This window comes from Acinonyx jubatus, chromosome C1 (assembly GCF_027475565.1).
Source record: "Acinonyx jubatus isolate Ajub_Pintada_27869175 chromosome C1, VMU_Ajub_asm_v1.0, whole genome shotgun sequence".
Lineage (NCBI taxonomy): Eukaryota > Metazoa > Chordata > Mammalia > Carnivora > Felidae > Acinonyx > Acinonyx jubatus.
In genome coordinates, this window is record NC_069381.1 from 136,687,501 (window position 1) to 136,699,787 (window position 12,287).

At 32.0% G+C, this 12,287-nt stretch overlaps 1 protein-coding gene across 5 annotated transcripts in view; it reads left to right on the forward strand.

Annotated features, from left to right (window-relative positions):
- The window catches only part of MBD5 (methyl-CpG binding domain protein 5), a 428,915-nt gene that overhangs the window by 4,728 nt on the left and 411,900 nt on the right, over positions 1-12,287 (forward strand). The gene's annotated exons all lie outside the window — the stretch shown is intronic.

Below are 12,287 nucleotides of genomic sequence, written 5' to 3' on the forward strand. Positions count from 1 at the left end.
GCTAACAGTATAATTTATTTATCATGGAATAATTATGGTATATACTGTTCAGGAGTTTTGGAATTTTTATTGTGTACTAGATAAATTCCTCCAAGATCCTCATTAGAAACTTTCCAGTTCTACCTCTAAATTGGTTAGTTGCAATTATTAATCCTATGTTATGTAACTTCAGTAAAATGAGTTATTAATTTCTTAGTTAATGGATGTTTCAAAACCAAAGAATACTATCTTGGTTCCTATCATGGCTTTCGTATGTAATTTAAAGATTAGAGAGAGATTTCCTGGATTTTCTTTGTCCTTCTTCAACTGTACCTCTTAGAGTAATATTGATTCACAATTTGGAAGGAGGAGGGTCTTGGGCTCCCTTGCTGGTACAGTATCTTGTGCAGGTAAATAGATTCCTGAAGGTCAATCTGATCTCTTTCAAAGTCATTCTTAACTTTTATTTTAGTACTAATCATAATTACCATTTATTATAAGTATCTAATACTGTGACAAATCTAACAAAACACTCATCCTGTGAATTTTGAACATTGTTCCCATGTTACAAATGGGGAAACCCATTACTGACAAAACAGCATTTTACATATAGCAGCAAAATATTCAATCACAGTAAATTCATAACTTTTTAATTTAGAATACAGACACAGTAACTTTTATCAGTCAGTAATTTCTCTGGTAAACATCAGTAAAATCATTGCCCCAGTAGCTTATTGATGGAGTGATGGAAAATTTCTAAAAGTTTACAAGGACAGAAAAACAATTTAAAAAATCCAATTCTTTATAAGGAGCATAGATACAAATCAGTGTGCAACTTGAAGTAAAATACACTTGACCCTTGAACAACACAGGTTTGAACTGTTCGTCCACTTATATGCAAATTTTTATAGCACTGTATTTTTTTCTTCCTTATGATTTTCTTAACTTTTTTCCTCTAGCTTTATTATAAGAATACAATATATAATACATGTAACATACAAAATGTGTGTTAATTGACTGTTTATGTTATTGGTTAAGGCTTCTGGTCAACAGTAGGCTTTTGGTAGTTAACTTTTAGGGGAGATAGAAATTATACTGGATTTTCAACTGCGCAGAGGTCAGCACTCTCATTGTTCAAGGGTCAGCTGTAAACGTAAAGTCAATCTTCTCTTTGTATGGCAAAAATTACATTTAGGCTTTCTACATATTGAACTTCCTTTCTCTTGCATGAGTTACATTTAGCATTTTGTTACATGAAGTTTGAAAGTTCCAACAATTTGTGACCCAGTGAATATTTACTATAAACATTTTAATGTAAATGTTGATAATGGAAAACCTCAAAATAGAGGAGACTTTATATTGTCTAATGCTTGAGTGTTTATATACACATATCTTCTGGATCCTGTATCTTAAAAGATTTTCATAATTACCACATTACACATATAGAATTAAGTTTAATGTATTCTTTTTAGTACTATTTAAAGTCAGAAATATTTTTAGTATAAGAATGGACAACTTGTTGGTTTCTCCAGATTCCTAAATTATTATTCTTTAAAGCAGCTACTGAATTAAAATACTTTTTGATCTAGCTAACTAGAGTTGATTTTTACATTCTTTGCTTCTAGGAGAAAAGAGTAATTTGTAAAAATTACTAATCAAGTAATTTTCATATTTATCCTAAGTAAATACACATTCATCCTATATGCATAAGTCGCTGATATCATTCTATAAGCAATTATGCCAATGCATTATGTCCTGTAGAATTTCAAAATATTTTAAATGCTGAGGAACTATTCTCTGTTATCTATTATACTTCAGAAAGGAAATTTTATACCAAATTAGTTTTATTGTTTTTAAGAACAATCTAAGTAATTGGTCAGATAGAATAAGTCATTGGTCTCCAGTAATTTCCTTAGATAACCCAAAGGTAATTCTTAAGAGGTAATACCTAAATATAGGTACCCAAAGGTGCCTATATTACCCAAAGGTAATACCTAAATATAAAGATTAAAAGTAAAGATTCTTACTTGTCATTGTTTCTGTTTGAGATACTTCTATATCATGTAAAATTTCAGAAGTTGGAATGACTCAGAATTTTTCAGAAAGACAAGGTGAGAACCAGGCTTAACATCTATTAAAGACATATCTTCTAATGTAGTTGGACATAATGGAAAAGAAAATCACTAATGACATCATACTGGTGTAAAGCATACACTTCATTCAAAGTTGTAGGTGACTAATTCTAACTTGAGTCCTATTTCAGTTGACCTATATAACCTTTTCTTAGAGAACTTGTAATTAAATTTTGTGTCATTGAATAATTTATTAGAACATATTATGTTAAAGGACTAAAATGAGTTACATAAATCAGTCACCAGCCTTGCAGTGGTGAAAAATTTTTGCACATCCATGCTTCACTGAGTTCTTTGCCAACCAACCAACATTCAGGCAATGAGAGGAAACATTTCTGTATGGGGCTAGTGTTAAAATTTACATTCTTGTGCTGCCCTTTTTTTTTTTTTTTTTTTTAATTTAGTGTCTAACTCATGGAAGTTTGTTTCTTCAGGTTGACTGAATGCAAAATTAGATTTATCCTTGCATCCAAAGCCATCTTTTTCTATATACGTTGAGTCCAGACATGTTCTACTGATCTGTTGACCATTAATTAACTTAGTTTATACAATCTTAATGTTACTACTATCTAAAAATAATAATCTTGGCTGTATATATATAGTCACTAATGTTGGAGGAGGGAAGTATTCCACATCCAACAAAAGAAACGTATTGATTTTAAATAACTTTCCTTACTTGGGATTACTGATCTAAAAAACAGCAGCTATGTAAGTTAGAAAGGATTTTTATTTATTTGGAAAGTCAAATGTAAAGTGTATCATTAATGAATGAATATTAAGCAACATCAAAATATTTAGAAAGTCAAATACATGTTGCAGTAATGACAGAACTATAGAGGCTATTTTTTAGCATTATTCCAAAATCATTTTCCTTCTTCCACATTTGTCACACGAGTTTTTGCTGAAGGATTTCTTGGCCATTTTAGAGACTGTAATCTAGTTAAAAGGTTTGTTTATACTTCCCATCTCTGTTCTGCTGATGGTATTAGAATGCAGGCCAGAGCCAGACATCTAACTGTTTATAACATTCAAACTTCAATTAAAGCTGCAGTGTTCAGTTCACTATATATCAGAAAGCTTATACCAGCTACAAATATCACCACTAATGATGGCAATGATTTTGTGTAGCCATAGGCCTTCCTAAATTATGCCATTCCTTGTGAATACTTTTTTCATTTTAGATGGTATTAACATTAATTCTTTCATAGAAGTCTAAAGATGAAGTTTATTTTCTACCAGTAGTAAAGCATTTTCTTTAGCAGTTTCTTTTGATAATGAAACCAAACAGCTTATATTATTGTATATCTTATTTAAATGGCCAGTTTAGTTTTTAGTTGTTTTTTTTTTTAATTAATAAATTTGATAGTAGATGTTTGTTAGCTAATTGATTCAACTCAGGTTTCCAGTTTGAAGAAAGTAGCGATATGTTGCGTAATAGAAAACAAAAGTAACAGTCATATTACTCCAGTGTTTTGTGTATGTGAGGAGACTAGACCCGCATAGTACAGATTTTAATTTAATCTTATGTTGCTTTTCTGGTCTGCTGCTCTGCTGTTTGTGGTTTCTATGTTCTAAGTATGTTGGTAAAGTATTTAAATTTTTTTCTTTTGAAAACTTTTAAGAATTCTTTAAAAACATTTCTTCAGCAGCTTCACTGTTTTTGCTCATTCTACCTCATTGATTTAGAAAATGAATTATGTGTGTATGTGTTTAATTTTGTAATGACTAGGCAAATTTGCTATGTTATATTGCTTTCTCTTTTTATAAGAATAAATTTTAGTTTTTACTAATTTTAGACCTTGATTACTAAATTTATACATTCTTTATGTACATACATATATTTTTTATTAAAATACAAGTTTATAGGAGGCTTAAACATTTTAGGAAAGATGAAAAATCATATTAAATTCAATGAATACTTGCTATAATGCTTTTAATTAAAATACATTACAATGGAAAAATCTACATTACACATTTAACTGGCACTGAAAGAAAGGATTCATTTATTTTGAAATTTTATAAGAAAGTTAAAAAATACTACCTAGAGTGTTTGAGGATAAGAACTAACAACAACCAGAGAGCCTGGGTGGCTCAGTTGATTGAGCATCTGTTGATTTTGCCTCAAGTCATGATCGCGGGGTCATGGGAATGAGCCCCGCATCAGGCTCTGCACTGAGCATGGAGCCTGCTTAAGATTCTCTCTCCCTCTCTCTCTCTCCCTCTCTCTCTCTTGCTTTCTCTCTCTCTCCCTCCCCCTCTCTGTCTCTCTCCTTCTGCCTTTCTCCTCCACTCAATGCTCACCATCTCTAAAGTAAAAAATATAATAATAAAAAAATAAAAAGAACTAACAACAGCCATGCAAAATTTGGATTTGTAAGCTAAAAAATATGGAAAGATCTCTAAGATAAGCTAAACTGAAAACAGGGCACAAAATGATGTGTACAGTATGATCCCATTTATGTAAAAAATTGCCCAAACAGAATAAATATAAGAATTTATATTTACATGCATATAATACATATTTTATATCATATGTACATATATTTATAAAATAATTGCATAAAATATATGCCTTATGTTTATGTAAATATATTAAGAAAAGATTTGGAAAATATGTAGCAGATTATATCCTTGGTTTATAGAAAGTATGTGGGATGGTAGAAAATTAAGAACTCTTACAGTTTTGCATACTTTACTTGGGTTTATTTTTAACAATAGTTTATATTCATGTAGTAATTTTATAATGGAAAGAATATTTATGTATTAAAGGAATGAGAAAAAGAATGACCCAGGAAAATTGCAGTCCCATCCCCTAATCATCACATGAATATATCCCCTTGAATACCTTGAAGAGAATTGAGTATTGGCTACCAATCATCATAGCTCGATACAGAATAAGGTCTGTTAGACTGATCTAATCTTATCTAACAGGGTGAAAAGCATTGTCAATTGAGGGAGGAACAATGAATATGATCTATCCTGACTTTAAAATACTTTGCTTCTTATTGCTAAATGAATTTCTCATGAACTTGGGAAAATATCAACTAGGGAACTGGTGATAAAGAATGTCAGTCATAAAGTGGTGATGATAAGACAGTTTCAGTCTGAGATCAGATAGAATATGTGGTGGACCTAAGATAGACTCTTATTATTTTAATCAGTGCTCCAAATTATTATATCCTCATTCAAAATACAGATGGCATAGTCACTTAACATTTTTATAATTTTTCTGTATTCAGGTACTGGTTTGAATAGAAGACAAAGATAAAACAAGTTTTTAACTTTAAGTCTTTTTTTTTTTTTTTAAGTGACTGGAATATGTACTTGAAAAACACTTCAGGAGCTTTTGTAAAATAACATCAAACTGAGTATGAAAATACGCAGAGTAAAGAAACAATTAGAATTCTGTAGAGTTAATCACAGTGGGCTTCTTGGGAGGACGTGAGTTAATCAGAGTTTAGGTAGAGGAGAAATCATAGGTTGGCTCAGGAGAGTAATTCAAGTTAAGACAAAGCTTCCAATGCGATATGAGGTTAGGGGAGCTTATTTTTAGTAGTTTGAAAGCTAGGATTAAAATTCAAAATAACTTGGTAAATTAAGACAGACGTTAGAAATAATATACCTTGCATTTATGTTTTTAACACTTCATTTCCAAGAATGCAGGTCAGAAAAGAAATAGGGAAAAAATAACTTACATAAAACATAAGGAAGTGAATAGTTCTTTATAGTTATGACTGGAAAATTTGTCAGGAGCCCGAAGCAAATATATTCTGAAAGAGTTAGAAATCAAATGCTATGTAGTTAAAACAGGAAAATTTGAGGGCGCCTGTGTGGCTCAGTTGGTTGAGCGTCCCACTTCACCTCAGGTCATGATCTCGCATTTTGTGAATTCAAGCCCCACATCGGGCTCCCTGCTGTCAGTGTGGAGCCTGCTTTGGGTGCTCTGTACCCCCTCTCTCTCTCTCTGCCCCTCCCCTGCTTGCTCTTTCTCAAAAATAAACATTAAAAAAAAAAGTTTAAAAAGAAATTTAAAAAAATAAGAAAATTTTATTCAAGGATATTAGCTGAGGTTCTTTTTCTTTTCATAATTAAAATTAATACCCAAGTTGGTCCCTAGGATCAATAGTAATTAGTATATAATTAAAACTGTAAATCTTACATATAAATTCTAAAAATAACAAGAAGATATAGCTTATATTTTCTCCATTTACTTGAGTTTTATTTGCATCTGGCATAATTTATTTCCATCTGGCTGCCTCATGTCAGTTACCAATCCACCTATCTGTACCATCACAAATTGAACTTTTTTTTTCTCCTGAAAAATGTCAGTTTTAAAGAGTTCTATCAAATATGGCTGTGCATTTTGTTTTCATCTGAGAAGTCAGTGATTTTTCTCTTATGTAGGGGTCATTTTAAGTACTCAGTATTCCTTATCTCTCTCTTTTTTTTTTTTTTTTTTTTTTTTTTTTTTACCAGTGCCTTGCCAGTGTCTTTCTTCAGCCAATATATGTTGACATCAATTATGTGTTCTGGAATGGTGACCAAAAATAGACATAGGTCTTGCTCTTTTGAACTTATCCTAAAGAGTAAAGATAGTAATCAAATAATTGTATAAATGAATGCAGGGTTGGAACTATTCCAAATGCTGTAGAGAGGTACATGGGATTTAATATGAGGCTCTTAGAAGGATAATTTAACCAATCAATGGGATCAAGGGAAGTTAGTTTTGGTTTTTGGTTTTTTGGAGGAACTGCTTAGTTAACTGAAATCTTGATAAATTAGTTAACTTGATCAAGAGAGAGAAAAGTTTTCTGAAAGGAAGGAATAGTATGTACAACGGTACTGAGGGGGAAGGAGCATAGTACCTAACATTAAATGAAGGTCAGAATGACAGAAGTTTCAAGAACTAGAGAGTGCATAGGAAAAGGTGATGCTAGGGATTAATGTAGGAACCAAACTGCAAGATGTAGGCCAATGTTTTCTTTTCCTTATGATTAATATTCATACTTAGACTAATATTCTTTATTTTCAATGCAAAAATTTACTACCACATATAAAAGGGTTGTTTTATAAGAGTTCACTTTTATTTCAGTTTAAAACTCAATGCTTTTTCTCATGGAATTATGATTATAGTAGTCAGGTCTTATAAAACCTCTTTAACACAGATAACAATGGAAAGTAGTGAACATAACATCATGCCCTAAACATAACTAGGTAGAGGTTAGAAAAGAAAAGGAAGAAAGGGTATTAAAATTGATGTTTGTATGTATTCAAGAGAATATCCAGGGTGTGATTGAGTTATAAATAAGAAAAAGAAAAAGTCTGCAAGTATAGTAGGCTGATAGAGGATATCATAGCAAATGATTGTGAGGGACACATTCAGTGGGACATCTTGAGAAGACCTTTAACTGGCACCTGAACATATAATGTGATATCTGTAGCAAACCAAGACAAACAGAGTAGAAGACATCATATTCACAAACAGAATGTCGCAAATCTAGGGCGTATTTGTGTTGATGTTATTAGAATATAAATTTTTTTTAATTCCCTTAAGAAAAGTAGAATTACTAATCACAGTACAATGCCAACTTTATTTTGCTAATTTTTAGAATAATTTGTACAGTCAGAATTAATTATAAATTATTAAGTTGCATTAACTATTTCAGGCCTCAATATTAGCTTTGAAAATATTGATGTATCTCAATTGAAGTTGTAGCTTAAAGACAAAGTTGAAGAAATTTAATTTTTAATTGTTATTTTCCATTTAATTTATATTGCTGATAAAATATCTTCATGTTGATCTTTAAATTTTAAGCCTCTTTTAACCCTGGTTTCTGTCTGTGTTAAGTAAGAAACCATGTAATTAATAACTAAAAGTTCAAGAAATATCCCAAATACTAAGAACATTATAAAAATAGATTAAGTCACTTTAGTTAGTATAAGACCAAAATATTGCAAAGATGTGTTAAATGGTAAGGATGAGGTAAATATATATAAGCATTTACTGAAGGGACAAGTTGTATCACGTTACTATTGGTTGGTGAATTCTGCCAGTGCGTCATCCATCTGGTGATCTTGAACTTCACTTTCTGGCGTTTTCAGAAATGGCAAACCACGGTTTTAAAGCAAGTTAACATCTAAAATTAAGAACTACAGAATTGAGTTTGTGTTATTTATTCACTTATTTGTCTTTTAACTAATTTATAAAGCATTCTTAATGAGACGGTATCAGTAACGTTGGTTTATTTTTCATGCAGTGTCTAGCTGACCACTGATGATTCATAGACCATAAGTGTTTGGGAAGCTTACTGTGTTTGAAAAGATAGTTTACCAAATTAATTTAATAATTCTGACGGGTCAAGGTACTTTTTAAACAGAAATGAGGAATCACTTGGGAATTGTTTAGGGATTGATATGTTCTATGTTTTACATTTACACCTTCCTGTTTTTCTTTCTATCAAAGTGTGTTCCAGAGATCCCTAGTTCTGTGATAAGTTAATAGGTATGACACACCCCCACCAAAGTTCCTTTATCAAATTAAGTTTAGAAAGTAAGATTATGGGGCACCTGTGTGACTTCGGTTAAGCATCTGACTATTTCGGCTCAGGTCATGAACTCACAGTTCTGAGGATAAGCCCCACACCAGGCTGTGCGCTGGGCATGTAGCCTGCTTAGGATCCTCTCTCCCTCTTGCTCTGCCCCTCCCTGATGTGCACTCTCTTTCTCAAAGAAAAATATGATTATGATTAAAGAATGCTGGGTAAGATTTTTTACTGCAGTAGTAAATCACTAACATGTATCAAGTGCTTACTTTTTGCCATTCACTTTGCTAAGTGTTTTACATACATTATCTTATTTAATCCTCTTAACGACCAGAAAAAACATTCAGAAGTATATTCTTCATATAATGCACTGCTTATAAGCACCAATACAAAAAAGTCTGTTAAGAATGTAAAAGTGAGACAAATAGCACTTTAAACTGTTATAAACCTATAGCTTTGGAAAAGAAAGGTTGGGAAATTTATGCTTAAAATTAAATATTCAATAGTATGTTTCTCTGTATATTTTATATTTGGAATGAACTATTTAATTTTTTATTTGAGTATAGTTGACACACATTATATTAGTTTTAGGTAGATAACATTGATTCAATAACTTTGTATGTTGTGCTGTGCTCACCACAAGTGTAACTGCCATCTGTCACCATGCAACACTATTACAATACCACTGACTATATTCCCTCTTCTGTACCTATTATTCTTGTGACTTATTTGTTTCATACGTGGAAATGGTCACTTTTCTATATACTAATAATGAAGTAGCCGAAAGAGAAATTAAGAAAATAGTTCCATCTACAATTACACCAGAAAGAATAAAATACCTGGGGATAAACTTAACCAAGTAGGTGAAAGACCTGTACTCTGTAAACTATAAAACACTGATGAAAGAAATTGAAGATGACACAGGGGTGCCTGGGTGGCGTGTTGGGTTAAGTGTGGTTTCCGCTCAAATCATCATCTCATGATTGTGAGATCGATCCCCGTGTCAGGATCCATGCTGGGTATGGAGCCTGCTTAAGATTCTCTCTTCCTCTGCCCCTCTCCTGCGTGCATGCATTCACTCTTTCTCTCTCTCCCCTCTAAAAAGAAAAAAAAAAAAAAAGATGAAACAACAAATGGAAAGATATCCCATGCTCAGGGATTAGAAGAAATAATATTGTTAAAATGTCCATCCTACCACAAGCAATTTACAGATTCAGTTCAATCCCTATCAAAATACCAACAGCATTTTTAACCTAGAACAAATAATACTAAAATTTGTATGGAACCACACAAACACTTCTGAATAGCTAAAACAATCTTGAGAAAGAAGAACAAAGTTGGAGGTATCACAATTCCAGAATTTGAGATATGCTAAAAAGCTATATAGTACAACTATAGTATTCACAGATGATCAGTGATAACCATACTTTTTTTTTTTTAATATGTAGCAACTTTTAGAGCTTCAGAAGCAGTCCTCAGTTTGAGCACTGGCTCCACATACTGAGCGTATAGTATGTAGCCTTTGGTGAGCTGTTAAGGTTCTGAACTTGGGGGATTATCTGTAAAATTAGCATAGAGACTCCATTCTCACACAGTTATGATTATTAAATAATAGAGTGCATATGAAGTCATAGCATGTTGTGGACATTCACTAAAATTTAATTTCCTTTCCTTTTCTTTCTTTGCTTCTATTATTAGTAATAACCACATTTCAGAATCTTTGTGAAATTATGAATTTAATTTTTTCTCCTCGTTTTAAAAAATTTATCCATTACTCCTAAAAATACTTTAAAACTTTCCCTGAAATTCTACCCATGAGGACCTAATCTACTCTTTACTTTTGCTTTCCTGCGCTCAGCTAATAAAATGGGTACCTATAAATACTGCTGGGCTCAGGTATTAGAGAAATTTGAAGAATTGATCATACTTCATTAATGTAAATATTCTATTCTTAGCTTACAGCAGTGCTTTTGGTAATTCTTATTAAGTGAAATAATATATAAATAGGTTACTTTTCTTTGTCTAGTTTCTCCACATCAAACTTAAGGCAGTATTAGGGGATGTGTGTGGTTCAGTCAGTTGAGCATCTGACTTTTGATTTTAACTCAGGTCATGATCCCAGGGTTGTGGGATCGAGCCTCATGTCAGGCTTCTCGTTGAGCATGGAGCCTGCTTAAGATTCTGTCTCTCCCTCTGCCCCTCTCCCCTACTTGCACTCTCTTTCTCTCTCAAAAAAAATTTTTTTTAATTAAAAAACAATAGGCAATATTTTTTAAAAAGTTAAGAGCTTGGACTCGAGAGCCAGTCTGTCTGGATTCAAATCCTTATTCTACCATTTCCTATCTGCCTCAGTTTCATCGTTAATAAAATAGGTGTAATAATTATGCCCACCTCAGGATTGTTTAATAAGATCAGGGTATGTAATATATATGTGTGTGTGTGTGTGTGTGTGTGTGTGTGTACATTTGTTTGTATATGTATGTATGTGTATATATATATGTGTGTGTGTATATATATGTATATGCATGTGTATATACATATATGTATATATGTATATATACACACACATATACATATATATGTAGATATATCTTTAAAAATGCCTGGCACTCCTGTTAAAAACATTAACTGTTCTAGCAATTATATATTGAAAAACTGATGGCTTAAATATGGTGAGTGTCTAACTTGGTAATTTTTCATTTGCAGAATAAAACAAAACAAATTCAGTTTAATTTACAGTTCCTTGAAAACTATGTCAGACTTTTATTTAGGATTTTGTATTTTCCAAATTCTTTACATTATTTTTAAATTTTTTATCTTATTATTGAAACATAGTGGGAAAAACCTCCTCATTGTTTCCCATAAAGAAACAGAGACATACAGAAAGTTCATACCTTTTAAAGCATGGCAGTAGAAAAGTTAGTAGAAAGACTAAATTAGAATTCAGAATATTTCATGTGCCAGTATTTTGATCCAGCTATGTCTGCTCTTTATTAAGTATTCAAACAACACACCTATTCGTTGGCAAAATAAATGTTAAAGTTATATTACTCTGTTCTTCAAAAATTTTATTGGCTTGTGTTTCCGTGGATGTGTCCTTTTAAGTTTTATTCACTGAAAACTTGTATGAAAATAATGTTTTAAATGGGATTAATGGGGCGACTGAGTGGCTTAGTTGGTTAAGCGTCCCACTTCACCTCAAGTCATGGTCTTGTGGTTCATGGGTTTGAGTCTAGCCGCCTTGGGCTACCTGCTGATAGCTCAGAGCCTGGAGCCTGCTTCAGATTCTGTGTCTCCCTCTTTCTGCCCCTCTCCTGCTTTTGCTCTGTCTCTTTCAAAAATAAATAAGTAAAAATTTAAATAAAATAAGAAAAAAATAAATGGGATTAGATTAAAGCTTTCTCTTTGGATATTTAAGGATCGAGTATTTTTTTAAAGGTATCAATGGCTCCCCCCCCCCCCCGCCATGAACTAATTAAAAAACTCCTTCCCTGTTTCTCATATTGTAGTATGTCATACTATATATTATGGGCTCAATGTAGTTTTCCAAGCCATCCTAGAAACTTAACCATCATTGTTAATATTTCGTTTCTGTGAAAAGTAATTCCAGTTTCAAAGAGTAAATTATTGTACA